Here is a 15,686-nt window from a genome sequence, read left to right as displayed (position 1 = left end):
GTCGCCGGTAGACACCCACACCTTGTCGCCCACCTCGTAGGCGGGAGCCTCACTCCTTCTGCGGTCCGCCTTAGCCTTGAATCGCTTCACAGCCGCTCGCAGCTTGCGATGTGTGTCTGCCCACACATGTTCGCTTTGCCTACACCAGTCCTCCACCACGGGCTAGTCAGATGCGGCAGGATTCCAGGGATACAAGGGTGGCTGTCTACCTAGCACACACTCAAACGGCGTCTTTCTGGTGCTTGCCTGTACTAAGGAGTTCTGTGCGTACTCCGCCCAGGTGATCAGAGAACACCAGGTATCGGGGTATTCGCTACAGAACGCCCTTAGGAATCTCCCCAGCTCTTGGTTAGCACGTTCCACCTGTCCGTTTGCTTGCGGGTGGTACCCGGATGTAAGGCTGACGGTGACGCTGAGCTTCGCCAGGAATTCTCTCCACACCCTCGACATGAACTGAGGACCCCTGTCGGAGACGATGTCCTCCAGTAAACCGAACTGGCGGAACACCTCTCTGAACAGTACCTCTGCCGTCTCCCAAGCCGTCGGCAACCCGGGCAGAGCTACAAACCGTACCATCTTGGAGAACCGGTCTATGATGGTGAGTATGACGGTCTTTCCCTCCGACGGGGGTAGGTCTGTAACAAAATCGACAGCGATGTGAGTCCAGGGCTGGTTAGGCACAGGGAGGGGAAGCAGCTTACCCGCCGGAGGCGTGCGCGGCACCTTGCTTCGGGCGCACTCCGGGCAGGAGGCGACGTGCTGCAAAATGTCTCTGTGCATCCCGGGCCACCAGTAGCGCGCTCCCAGCACCTGAGAAGTCCGAGTGGATCCGGGGTGACCTGTACCCAGAGAGGTGTGTGCCCAGCTGATGAGAGGTGTGCGCTGAGCCGGCGGCACGAACTTACGGTGAGGAGGACACCGCGGATGGGGATTCGCGGCGCTGATGGCTCTGTCGATCTCCCAATCCACTGCGTTTAGGAAGTAGTCGGCCGAGAGGATCGGCTCCTCCTCCGTGGACTCCCGACTCTCTGGGAACGATCGGGAGAGAGCATCAGCACGTCCATTCTTGGCACCGGGGCGGTAGGTGACCTGGAAGCGAAACCTGGAGAAAAACAGAGACCAGCGTGCTTGCGTTCATTCTCTTGGTCGTCTTGAGATACTCCAGGTTCTTGTGATCCGTGATGACATTGAACGGGTGTTTCGCTCCCTCTAGCCAATGCCTCCACTCCTCTAAGGCTAACTTCATGGCTAGTAACTCCCGGTCACCTACCCCATAGTTCTGTTCTGCCGGGCTTAACTTTTTGGAGAAGAAGGCGAGTGGTTTGGGTGAGCTGTGCTTCTTAAAGCGCTGCGATAGTACGGCTCCCACTCCCGCATCCGAGGCGTCCACCTCCACTATGAACGGCTTACTCGGGTCAGGCTGGTGTAATACGGGAGCGGAAGAGAACGCTTTCTTCAACGCCTCGAACGCCTTCTCTGCCTCGGCAGACCACTGCAGCCTCTTGGATCCCCCGCGTAACAGATCGGTGAGAGGCTTTGCTATACGGCTGTATGAACGGATGAATCGCCTGTAGAAATTCGCGAAGCCCAGGAAACGCTGGAGCTCGCGCCGTGTGTGAGGCGCCTTCCATCCTTTCACAGCCTCCACCTTGCCAGGTTGCATGTGCACGGAGCCCGGCCTAATGATGTAGCCTAGGAAGCTCACCTCCGATAGGTGGAACTCGCACTTCTCAAGCTTGCAGTAGAGCCTATTGCGCAAGAGAGTGCCCAGGACAGCGCGTACGTCATGCACATGTTGGTCCAGGGATGGCGAATAGATGAGGATGTCATCGATATAAGCGACGACGCATCTGTTCAGATACTCCCTAAGGACCTCATTTATAAACGCCTGGAAAAACGACGGCGCCGAAGCCAAGCCGTACGGCAAGACCCGGTATTCGTAGTGTCCCGTGGACGTACTAAACGCCGTTTTCCACTCATCCCCCTCACGGATGCGGATGAGGTTATAGGCGCTGCGTAGATCAAGCTTAGTGAATACCCTCGCTGCCCTCAACTGCTCCAGTGCCGATGGCACGAGCGGAAGTGGGTAGGAGTAATTCACCAGGAGGGAATTGAGTCCTCGATAATCCACGCATGGCCTCAACCCACCGTCCTTCTTCTTCACGAAGAAGACGCTGGCTGAGGCAGGCGAGGTGGACGGCGTGATGTAGCCCTGCGCCAAAGCCTCCTTGATGTACTGACCCATGACTTTCTCCTCCTCTTGAGAGAGTGGGTAGACTCTGCCCTTGGGTGGAGTGGTGCCTTCTTTGAGGGTGATGGTGTAGTCCCACGGGCGATGCGGAGGAAGCTGAGCTGCTCTGGTGGCGCTGAACACCTCCGCCAGATGGCGGTATTGCCCAGGGATCGCTTTGAGGGAGGCTTCATTAGGGCTCTCTATACTAGTGGTCATGAGACGTGTGGGGGCGCGACGATGCACACCTCTGGGTGAGGTGAACCACCGTAAAATACGCCCTGACGACCAACGATTGAGGGGATTGTGTAAACGCAACCACGGGAGACCTAGGGTGACTGGGTAGCGCAGGTTAGACAGCACGTGAAATGATATGTGTTCAGTATGACCTTGTATGGTGAGGCGGATAGGAGAGGTGCGATAACGAATGGTGCCCTCGCCCACCGGCCGGCCGTCCAGCGCCTGCACATGCCTCGGGATCTCCAACTCTCTCAAGGGAACCCGCAGTCGCTCCGCCAAACTCCGCTCCATTATGTTGCCCGACGCTCCGGAATCGACTAGGGCGAAAACCCCCACAGAGCAACCCTTATAAGAAACCGATGCAGAAATGGAGAGCAAACTGCCGGTCAAGGAATTACTCACCCGAGCTCTGCCACCGCCAGGGCGAGTGGTCTCTCTGGCTGCGGTAGTCTCTCCCAGCTGCATCGGCTCAGGGGCTTCTCGTTCCTTAGGCGCGGGTGCTGGGGGTGTGCTGGGCATGAAACCAGACACCGGACGCTTCTCCTGCAGCAAGCGGTCGTAGGTCACCGCCAGCCTAACCAGCTGATTAAAAGACTGGCCCTCCTGGAGGCATGCCAGCTCGGCACGCAACTCCGGCTTAAGGCTGGCCACAAACACGTCCACTAGAGCAGCATCGCACCATCCGGTGCTGGCAGCCAGGGTCCGGAACTCTAGCGCGTATTCCGATACCGGCCGCCCGCCTTGCCGCATCCTGAGGAGGCTCTGTCCACACGCCCTTCCCTGTCTTGGGTGGTGGAAAACCTCCTTGAGTTCGGCGATGAAACCGGCGTAGGTAGAAAGGAGCGGTGATTCGCTATTCAGGAGTGCCGCTGCCCATTCCAGCGCTTTGCCGGTCAAACGTGTGATCATGTACGCAACCCTCTTCGACTCGGACAGGTGAGAGTGGTACTTGAAGTATAGCTCAACTTGTACGAGGAACCCCCCGCACTTATCCGGGTCACCTCCGTAGGGCTCCGGAGGGGCCAGGTGGACTTTCTCCTCCTGGACCGGACGGGAGGAGGAAGCACTCGCCTGTGAGGAGAGGACCTGCAAACAGCTGGACATGGCCTGCATTAGGTTCTTCAGCTCCTGTATTTCCTGTTGCTGTTTCCCGATGGTCCTGCCCTTCATGGCAAGGATCTCTAGTGGCGACGGCTCCTCAGCCCCAGCTGCCATAGGCTGTGCATTCTGTAACGCGTGGTTGCAGGCAGCAGGAGGCAGAGGTTGAGATTCGAGGGTTTTATTCTCCGTTATAAAACAGAAGAACTCAGGCCACTAGGCAGTACAAAACAACAGGTTTAACGAAAGTAAGAAAGGCAAGAACGAAGTGTAGAGCAGAGACCAGCGAGGCAACGGGAGACTCTCACGTTGCGAGGCGAGGGGTGCAAGCAGTATGCGCAGCACTGGACGGCGCGACCTGTTGGAATATAAAGAGCCCGAGGCTGATTAGTAACAGGTGTCAATACTCGGGCGATTGGGAGCGAGGGTGTGACCGTGCGTGAGGAGGTGTGTGCAGCGTTAGAGTGGGCGTGTAGGTAGAGGCAGGTGTGTGTGTGTGCGTCCTCTGGCGGCGTCTGGGCGGACCCACCGTAACAAGTATGCAATGAGTTCACTCAGATATTGTGGCGCAAGACCATTTACCGCCTTAGAGGTCAAAAAAAGTATTTTTAATTCAATTCAAGATTTAATTGGAAGCCAGTGTAACGCAGAGAGAGTAAGATAAGAGATCAGATAATCCTTTATTAATCCTTCAGTGGGGAAATTTGCAAAAACGACACAGACGAAGGGGGCACCCGGATTAATACGTAGGTTTAATATGATCGAATTTTCTAGCCTTAGTTTGGACTCTCGCTGCAGCATTCTGTACAAGTTGTAGTTTCTTTATGGATTGTTTAGAGCATCCAGTTAGAAGACCATTACATTAGTCCAATCTGGTCCAAACCCGCTTCACCAGTATCATTAACACAGACACACACACAAACCATTAGCTGTTAGACAGGTTGGGGAAAAGCCCTGGGGAACAGCTCTCATCACCAGCGAATCGGAAGAGCCATAGACGACGCCGATTTCAACACTGTGTTAACTGTCAGATTGTGGAATGAGGACGTGCTCCTATTTGTGGAGACAGCCGGAATAAGAAGAAGCTTCCTTTCATGCATTGATATGTATAGGACATCCCAGTCCACTGATCCTGAGATATAGGTGCTGTCTAATGTAGATGCTACCTGCCAAACTCCTACTGATTCAGTTTCCTGGTTAGACTGGATTTATTCACTGCTGCAGTATCCCTCATTGCATTCCACTTTGCCAATGTCGCCTCTGGCTTGATCATTAGGGATCTGGAACCATACAATTGTAAAGCTGCTTTATGACAACATGTGTTGTAAAACGCTATATAAATAAATTTGACTTGACTTGATGATGATATGTTCTATTCACATGTAAATAGTACAGTCTGACTAGAATAGTATAGTTTATTCACATTTGAATCTAATAGCATATCTAATAGTGTAGTCTGAATAGAATATTATAGTCTATTCACATATCCACATCTGGTTTGTTATATTTGTCTCTGTGCTTTAAAATTACATAAATAGTTAAGCCTAGCTTGTTAAGTGAAACAACAAAGTGAAGAAATAAACACTCAGCATATTTTCCCAAATCTGTGTTAATTTTCACTGACTCTGACCATAGAATTACTGAAGCACTCTAAAGTAATTGATTTAATTCAAGGAGTCAAGTCTGTGAGTTTGATCTTGCATTTTGTCTGACTTTCCTGATATTAACTGTGTTAGTCATGACTGAACGTTTCCTACTCACCAAGCCCATTTCTCCAGAACACTCAGATAACATCAGGCCCCACCCACTTTTCCAGACCCCGCCCACTCTATCTGCTGTTTAAAAGACTGTACAGTGTGCAGCTGCCTCAACACACAAGACTTTTTTCCAGCCTCTATTCACAACTTTCCTTTAAGTATGTCTACTGTTCTGATTGGAGTGGTGCATGTCATTTAAAACTCATAGTGGATTTGTTTATTCATTAACCAGTGATTATTGCCAATTGTACTAATCTTTCTATTGTCATGTATTCATAGATAATGTGTGCTGAGGCCAAATGACATATCCTGTTATTGTCTATGTGTTTTTCAGGTTGGTATTAAGAGCAAAACAATGTCACGCCTGGTCAACATTCAAACTGTTGGTGGGGAGAAAGGCAGTGAGTTTGCCTTTGATGGTACTGCCTGTACAGGCACCCTGAAAAAGTTGGAGGTGTGGGAAGGAGATGTGAAGATCAAAGCCATGAAGGTGGGGCTTTCTAATGGCCAGAGCATGCTATTTGGAGATCCTGCTGGAGTCGTTAAAGAATTTACGTTTGAAGATGGAGAGAATTTTGCTTCCCTCTCGCTGTGGGCAAATGCAGATGGAACACGTCTGGGCGCCATCAAGTTCAAGACCAACCGCTCCCGAGAGTTTTATGCATGTTGCTCAAAGTCGCTCCCAAATGAATGTCCAATTGATGTTGGTTCTGGAACATGTGTGGGAGTCAGAGGGAGATCAGGGTCAGACATTGACCGCTTGGGTTTCATGTTCTTTCAGACGGATGCGCATTACTAGTATTAATGGCAGAGTTGTGCAGGTCATCAATGGGTCTCACATGGGGTCACTTACACTAAAGCAAACACAGGTGTTACATAATCAACAAAACTGCTCTGAATGTTCTGATTCTTACTGTTGTTCTTCCTGGGGCTTTGGGAGCTTTGGACAGACACAAGTGATTTGATAATGGTTCATTATAAAAGAAAACAATGTATCATTTATTATGCTAAACTGTTTTGAAATGTTAATGAGGGTTCTGTGGGGTGTGAAACTGTACGTGACAATTATTGAACATGTAATGACTGATGACGCACAAATAAGGAATTCATTACAATTGAAATATAAAGTATTTTGAATTCAAACACTGAAACTGCTTGGTTGTTTATCTTTTAAGCTATTTTAAAGCTCTTTTAAAGCTGTTGCCCAGCAATTATGCCTATATCTGCATAGGAATCACATATTTGAAAAGTTCCAATCTGGATTTAGGCCCCATCACAGTACTGAAACAGCATTAGTCAAAGTAACAAATTACCTCCTCCTTACCTCAGATCAAGGCTATGTATCTCTGTTAGTGCTTCTTGATCTTAGTGCAGCTTTCGACACAATAGATCATAGGATCTTGCTAAAATGGTTAGAATGCTGGGTTGGAGTCTCAGGCACAGCCCTTTTATGGTTTTACTCTTACTTAACTAATCGCTATCAGTTTGTAGAGCTCAATAATATTCCATCCAAACGTACAAAAGTGAAATATGGGGTCCCGCAAGGCTCCATTTTAGGACCACTATTATTTACATTATATATGCTACCATTGGGCACAGTTATAAACAAACATGGTGTCAATTTTAACTGCTATGCAGATGACACTCAACTTTACATATCAGCCAAACCTGATGACAAACTCAGTTTAGGAAAAATTCAGGCCTGTGTAAGAGATATTAAATGCTGGATGTCTCTAAACTTCCTCCAACTAAATGAGGACAAAACAGAGGTTCTCCTCCTGGGCCCTAAGGCCGCAAGACAGAAAATTCCAGATCTAATGGTTAATCTCGCAGACTACTCCATTACACCTGGCACAGTAGCCAAAAACCTAGGCGTCACACTCGACTCTGACCTATCATTTGATAAATACATAGATAATACTATAAATACATAGATAATACTAATACATAGGGTCAGACAGAGAAGTATTAGTACAAGTTCCTATACAGACACACACAAACAAATCATTAGCTGTTAGGCAGGTTGGAGAAAAGCCCTGGGGAACACCTCTCATCACCACCCAATCGGAAGACAGCCGAAAGAAGAAGCTTCCTTTCAAGCCTCGATTTGCATAGGACATCCCATTCCACTGATCCTGAGGTAAGTGCGGTCTAATTTAGATGCTACCTGCCAAACTCCTACTAATTCAGTTTCCTGGTTAGACTGGATTTATTCACCGCGGCAGAATCGCCCACTGCATTCCACTCATGATAGAAGACACCTGTCAAAACTAGAAACAACAATTAGGTTACGTTCCAACGGCTCCTCCAGATCCAGACACATAACTGAGAAGTGATGAACCAACTACACACTGACATGGTGGACAAGATGCACAACACAGCAGTGGTTATAGAAGGGGATGAAGACCTGGTGAAGGAGGAACATCATTTCATATGAGGTTGTGAAGACCTGCCACTTCAAGGAGGGCACAACTTTCCTTACTCTTATTGCTTAACAAACAACTCATTCATTTGTTTATTTGTAGTTCTAACAAAGACATTTCACTTAAGAGGGTGCCAGGGTCAACAGAAAAAGTTGGTAAAGTGATAGAATTGACTAAAACACACCCCTAGCAGACAATATAGGAACTGCAGATTTTAAATAAAATGGAGTTTATTCTTCTTTAATAATGTAGGTGTGACGCTGGGACAGAGGCAGCAGGAGGCAGAGGTGAAGTAAGCTCGGGTTTATTATCCATGATAAATATCAACAAAAAGACTCAGGCTCAAGGGCAAAAGGTAGCAACAGAAATAAGAACACCGAAGTAAGTCTCTCTTGAGTAGCAAGGGCAGAACTCTCCCTGGTAGCGAGGCGCTGAGGCAGGAGAATGAGCAGCGCTGGAAGGATCGACCTGTGGGAATATAAAGGGAGAGCCTAACACGGAACAGGTGTTAGAACACAGGTGATTGGGAGCGTGGGAGTGTTCTGCGTTGTGAGGGTGTGCGTTGTGTGACGGGGGGCGTGGTGGTGCTTGTGCGGGTCGCTTGGGGTGCCCTCTGGTGGCGTCCAGGCCGACTCACCGTGACAGTAGGTTTATTCCGCGGACTGGACTGAACCCCCTGGCGGTCCATATGGTTGACACCCCTGCTTTACAGCTTCAAAAATATATTATGCAAATTATGCCCTGGAGCCCCACACCTTCACAAGTAGAATATTAACTGAAGGCTTGATTAAATAGGTGAGTCTTAAGTCTATGTAACCCCGTTAAAATGAGCACTCTTGCTTTTTGCTGGGTCGTTCTGTGGATTGGGTGCGTTTGCCCCTCCCACTCTCTCCCCTCCCCCCCTTCTTCCACTGTCGTTTTTTTCTTTCTCAAGCACATGGTGTGAGAGCAAGTTTTGAGCTGAACGAGAGCCAAATTAGTAAAGCTAATAAAAATTTGCTTGTGATAAAGAGACCTAAAATACGGAGCCCGTAAGGTGACATCATGTAAAAAATAAAATAACGCGTGCGAACGCCTTACTAACGCGTGGCCACGACTTACTAGCGCGTGCGAACGAGATATTTAAGGCGTGGGAACGAGATAATTAACGCGTGGGAACGAGATCATTAAGGTGTGGGAACGAGATACTAATGTCGCCTTTCACGCGCGGCAACAAAGTTAATTTTTTCACAGCAAAACAAGCAGATCCCAGGGTTGTTTGTGAACTGACTGCCAAGGAGGGGATGTACACTAACTGACTGCCCAAGGAAGATAAACCTAGCTTTATATAAAGTAATACTTAATTATCTCATTCGCATGCGTTAATTATCTCGTTCGCACGCGTTAATTATCTCGTTCGCACGCGTTAGTAACAGAGGTGGGACCAAGTCAGTGTTTTGCAAGTCTCAAGTAAGTCCAAGTCTTTATACCTCAAGTCCCGAGTCAAGTCTCAAGCAAAGACACTCAAGTCAAGTCAAGTCTCGAGTCAAGACAGGCAACAGTCAAGTCAAGTCCCAAGTCTGAAACTTGGAATTTCAAGTCCTTTCGAGTCTTTTTTTTTTTTTACCAATGTTGCAGGTATATTTTAAATGTAAATAAATTTAAATTGTAAATTCTTTTTTAAATCCGTATTCTCCTCAAATCTTGATAAAACATGTGCAACTGAAAACACGAAGTATAAAAAAAATTAAAATTACACCTCTTTATTGCACAGTTCAATTTGTTAAACTTAGCTGCAAAAATATTCATACTTTAAACTACAATTTTCCAGAAATAAATATTCTGTGAAAAAGTCATAAGTAGAACTCCATGTTCAAATAAAAAGTGCTGATATTTTCACAGTACAATACAAAGAACCATAACAGCATTTTCCCTCTTTTCTCTTATCTGGTTTCTTGGAGAACATGTGTGAGTGACACAAGACAAACAAATATAAGAACTGAACAATTAACAGGAATCTGCAACTTTAGACATTTCAGTAAACTATTCTGCATTGCATTTGCTGGCCAAAAGTCTGTATGTCATTTGTGCACGATGAATGATGTCCCCATAGCTGAAAACTCGCTCCACTTTTGTCAATATATTTTTTTCTCGACGTAGATGTCTTCAAATACACAATCCATGCTGAGATAGAACTGGATATTATGATGGTGACAGAGAGAGGCTCTCTTCCCTGAGTTCAGATACAGAACCCAGGGTTGCCAACCCTCACGCATTGAGCGTGAGACACACACGCTTCACACGCTCTCACGCCACACATCCGATTTCTCACGCCGGAAAAAAATCTAGTTTATTTACCTCTGATCCACATCTATGATTCAATGAGTTACTAGTTCGCTCTGGCACCAACCACTGGCGATCGATCGATCGCGATATAATACTTAATTTGTGTCCATTATACACCCCGCCCGGTAAAAATTTACGTTCGCCAACCCCCCATTTGATTGGTTGTGCTGCAGCTCATGCACACACACACGTACAGAGTGTGGAAAAGCAGAGGACCGGTCTGCGTCAGAAGGACGGAAATGAAATTAATGGGGCGCACTTTATAAATATTAATATGCGTTTTAAAATTTAGATTTGGGGTAAAAAAAAATCAAGTCTTTGCAAGTAAACAGGTTCAAGTCCAATTCAAGTCCCAAGTTATTGGTGTAAAAGTCCAAGTCAAGTCTAAGTCTCTGAATATTTTTTCAAGTCAAGTCAAAAGTCTTAATATTAATGACTCGAGTCTGACTCGAGTCCAAGTCATGTGACTCGAGTCCCCACCTCTGGTTAGTAAGTAGTGGCCACGCGTTAGTAAGTCGTGGACACGCGTTATTACTTTTTTACATGATGTCACCTTACGGGCTCCGTACTAAAACGTCCAGTATTGGCGTTTTTTTCTTTTCAATTGTCGTCTTGCTGGGAGCTGAGTGGACTCTTGCCATTTTTAGTGGATAAAGTGGTGGAGAGAGGCTCCGCTTGCTTTAATAGATGGGAAGCGTTAAGAGAATTTACCCAATCCGGGATGGCGAGCCAACCTGAGACTACGTTTCCCAGAATTCTGTGCGAGTGAGACTCTGCAGCACGAGTTGCTGAAAGCGCGCGCAGAGCTAGACAACTTTGTCTTTTGGAGTTTTTTTTCCAGTAATTGTTTTATTGACTATTTATTGTTTATCAACAGAATTTCATATGTTTAATTGATATATCCCATTGTATACACATTCAAGCCGGATTATCATTTTGTTTTATTTTTCCTTTCCTAGTCATCCACACACGTCAGTCCTAAAGGGATCCATTCTTTTTTTGTCAATAAATACACAACTGTACCTCTGTCCCTGCACAACTTGGTCTGTTGCATTTTTTTCTGTCCCAGCCCTCCTTTCCGAGCCTAGAGTGTGTGTTTGGACAGTCCAAGTTCATTGGTCGACTCATCCTCCATAGTATTATCATTGTGGCCATTGAGCTACATATAACGAGTGCTACATCTAGATTTAAAGATTGGGACTGTGTCAGAATCTCCGATCGGAGCTATTCCATAACTGTGGGGCTTTTTAGGAGAAAGCTCTGTCTCTGGCTGTAGTCTTACAAATTTTTGGAACTAAGAGAAATCCTCGTGCAAAAGGCAAGATGGGTGATAGTATTGTAACGCGGGGTTGGAGGCAGCAGGAGGCAGAGGTTGAGATTCGAGGGTTTTATTCTCCATTATAAAACAGAAGAACTCAGGCCACTAGGCAGTACAAAACAACAGGTTTAACGAAAGTAAGAAAGGCAAGAACGAAGTGTAGAGCAGAGACCAGCGAGGCGACGGGAGACTCTCACGTTGCGAGGCGAGGGGTGCAAGCAGTATGCGCAGCACTGGACGGCGCGACCTGTTGGAATATAAAGAGCCCGAGGCTGATTAGTAACAGGTGTCAATACTCGGGCGATTGGGAGCGAGGGTGTGACCGTGCATGAGGAGGCGTGTGCAGCGTTAGAGTGGGCGTGTAGGTAGAGGCAGGTGTGTGTGTGTGCGTCCTCTGGCGGCGTCTGGGCGGACCCACCGTAACAGAGCCCCCCCCCAAGGACCCCTCCAGCCTAAGCTTCCTCGGACGACCCGGGCGGCGAGGAGCCGGACGATGCGGATGTTCCCGATGGAAGGAGGCGATCAAGGAGGGGTTCAGCACCCGGGAAGCTGGAACCCACGACCGCTCCTCTGGACTGTAGCCCTCCCAGTCGACCAAGTACTGCAGGAGCCTGCCCCTGCGCCTCGAATCCAGCAGCCTCCGCACTATGTATGCAGGACCGTCACCCAGCTGCAGGGGGGGGGGCGGACTGGACCCAGTCACTTCACTCAGAGGTCCCTTTCGGACCGGCTTTAGAGCCGAGACGTGGAAGGACCTCGAGATCCTGCAGTTCCCCGGCAGGCACAAACGATACGTCACCGGGTTAACGCGCCGCTGGATGACGTAGGGACCCGTGTAGCGATCCGCCAGCTTACCCCTGGGTCCCAGCCGACCGTCGCCGGTAGACACCCACACCTTGTCGCCCACCTCGTAGGCGGGAGCCTCACTCCTTCTGCGGTCCGCCTTAGCCTTGAATCGCTTCACAGCCGCTCGCAGCTTGCGATGTGTGTCTGCCCACACATGTTCGCTTTGCCTACACCAGTCCTCCACCACGGGCTAGTCAGATGCGGCAGGATTCCAGGGATACAAGGGTGGCTGTCTACCTAGCACACACTCAAACGGCGTCTTTCTGGTGCTTGCCTGTACTAAGGAGTTCTGTGCGTACTCCGCCCAGGTGATCAGAGAACACCAGGTATCGGGGTATTCGCTACAGAACGCCCTTAGGAATCTCCCCAGCTCTTGGTTAGCACGTTCCACCTGTCCGTTTGCTTGCGGGTGGTACCCGGATGTAAGGCTGACGGTGACGCTGAGCTTCGCCAGGAATTCTCTCCACACCCTCGACATGAACTGAGGACCCCTGTCGGAGACGATGTCCTCCAGTAAACCGAACTGGCGGAACACCTCTCTGAACAGTACCTCTGCCGTCTCCCAAGCCGTCGGCAACCCGGGCAGAGCTACAAACCGTACCATCTTGGAGAACCGGTCTATGATGGTGAGTATGACGGTCTTTCCCTCCGACGGGGGTAGGTCTGTAACAAAATCGACAGCGATGTGAGTCCAGGGCTGGTTAGGCACAGGGAGGGGAAGCAGCTTACCCGCCGGAGGCGTGCGCGGCACCTTGCTTCGGGCGCACTCCGGGCAGGAGGCGACGTGCTGCAAAATGTCTCTGTGCATCCCGGGCCACCAGTAGCGCGCTCCCAGCACCTGAGAAGTCCGAGTGGATCCGGGGTGACCTGTACCCAGAGAGGTGTGTGCCCAGCTGATGAGAGGTGTGCGCTGAGCCGGCGGCACGAACTTACGGTGAGGAGGACACCGCGGATGGGGATTCGCGGCGCTGATGGCTCTGTCGATCTCCCAATCCACTGCGTTTAGGAAGTAGTCGGCCGAGAGGATCGGCTCCTCCTCCGTGGACTCCCGACTCTCTGGGAACGATTGGGAGAGAGCATCAGCACGTCCATTCTTGGCACCGGGGCGGTAGGTGACCTGGAAGCGAAACCTGGAGAAAAACAGAGACCAGCGTGCTTGCGTTCATTCTCTTGGTCGTCTTGAGATACTCCAGGTTCTTGTGATCCGTGATGACATTGAACGGGTGTTTCGCTCCCTCTAGCCAATGCCTCCACTCCTCTAAGGCTAACTTCATGGCTAGTAACTCCCGGTCACCTACCCCATAGTTCTGTTCTGCCGGGCTTAACTTTTTGGAGAAGAAGGCGAGTGGTTTGGGTGAGCTGTGCTTCTTAAAGCGCTGCGATAGTACGGCTCCCACTCCCGCATCCGAGGCGTCCACCTCCACTATGAACGGCTTACTCGGGTCAGGCTGGTGTAATACGGGAGCGGAAGAGAACGCTTTCTTCAACGCCTCGAACGCCTTCTCTGCCTCGGCAGACCACTGCAGCCTCTTGGATCCCCCGCGTAACAGATCGGTGAGAGGCTTTGCTATACGGCTGTATGAACGGATGAATCGCCTGTAGAAATTCGCGAAGCCCAGGAAACGCTGGAGCTCGCGCCGTGTGTGAGGCGCCTTCCATCCTTTCACAGCCTCCACCTTGCCAGGTTGCATGTGCACGGAGCCCGGCCTAATGATGTAGCCTAGGAAGCTCACCTCCGATAGGTGGAACTCGCACTTCTCAAGCTTGCAGTAGAGCCTATTGCGCAAGAGAGTGCCCAGGACAGCGCGTACGTCATGCACATGTTGGTCCAGGGATGGCGAATAGATGAGGATGTCATCGATATAAGCGACGACGCATCTGTTCAGATACTCCCTAAGGACCTCATTTATAAACGCCTGGAAAAACGACGGCGCCGAAGCCAAGCCGTACGGCAAGACCCGGTATTCGTAGTGTCCCGTGGACGTACTAAACGCCGTTTTCCACTCATCCCCCTCACGGATGCGGATGAGGTTATAGGCGCTGCGTAGATCAAGCTTAGTGAATACCCTCGCTGCCCTCAACTGCTCCAGTGCCGATGGCACGAGCGGAAGTGGGTAGGAGTAATTCACCAGGAGGGAATTGAGTCCTCGATAATCCACGCATGGCCTCAACCCACCGTCCTTCTTCTTCACGAAGAAGACGCTGGCTGAGGCAGGCGAGGTGGACGGCGTGATGTAGCCCTGCGCCAAAGCCTCCTTGATGTACTGACCCATGACTTTCTCCTCCTCTTGAGAGAGTGGGTAGACTCTGCCCTTGGGTGGAGTGGTGCCTTCTTTGAGGGTGATGGTGTAGTCCCACGGGCGATGCGGAGGAAGCTGAGCTGCTCTGGTGGCGCTGAACACCTCCGCCAGATGGCGGTATTGCCCAGGGATCGCTTTGAGGGAGGCTTCATTAGGGCTCTCTATACTAGTGGTCATGAGACGTGTGGGGGCGCGACGATGCACACCTCTGGGTGAGGTGAACCACCGTAAAATACGCCCTGACGACCAACGATTGAGGGGATTGTGTAAACGCAACCACGGGAGACCTAGGGTGACTGGGTAGCGCAGGTTAGACAGCACGTGAAATGATATGTGTTCAGTATGACCTTGTATGGTGAGGCGGATAGGAGAGGTGCGATAACGAATGGTGCCCTCGCCCACCGGCCGGCCGTCCAGCGCCTGCACATGCCTCGGGATCTCCAACTCTCTCAAGGGAACCCGCAGTCGCTCCGCCAAACTCCGCTCCATTATGTTGCCCGACGCTCCGGAATCGACTAGGGCGAAAACCCCCACAGAGCAACCCTTATAAGAAACCGATGCAGAAATGGAGAGCAAACTGCCGGTCAAGGAATTACTCACCCGAGCTCTGCCACCGCCAGGGCGAGTGGTCTCTCTGGCTGCGGTAGTCTCTCCCAGCTGCATCGGCTCAGGGGCTTCTCGTTCCTTAGGCGCGGGTGCTGGGGGTGTGCTGGGCATGAAACCAGACACCGGACGCTTCTCCTGCAGCAAGCGGTCGTAGGTCACCGCCAGCCTAACCAGCTGATTAAAAGACTGGCCCTCCTGGAGGCATGCCAGCTCGGCACGCAACTCCGGCTTAAGGCTGGCCACAAACACGTCCACTAGAGCAGCATCGCACCATCCGGTGCTGGCAGCCAGGGTCCGGAACTCTAGCGCGTATTCCGATACCGGCCGCCCGCCTTGCCGCATCCTGAGGAGGCTCTGTCCACACGCCCTTCCCTGTCTTGGGTGGTGGAAAACCTCCTTGAGTTCGGCGATGAAACCGGCGTAGGTAGAAAGGAGCGGTGATTCGCTATTCAGGAGTGCCGCTGCCCATTCCAGCGCTTTGCCGGTCAAACGTGTGATCATGTACGCAACCCTCTTCGACTCGGACAGGTGAGAGTGGTACTT

The sequence above is a fragment of the Brachyhypopomus gauderio genome, chromosome 1 (assembly GCF_052324685.1).
Source record: "Brachyhypopomus gauderio isolate BG-103 chromosome 1, BGAUD_0.2, whole genome shotgun sequence".
Taxonomy (NCBI): domain Eukaryota; kingdom Metazoa; phylum Chordata; class Actinopteri; order Gymnotiformes; family Hypopomidae; genus Brachyhypopomus; species Brachyhypopomus gauderio.
The sequence above is the reverse complement of the archived record's forward strand: the minus strand, read 5'-3'. Positions refer to the sequence as shown.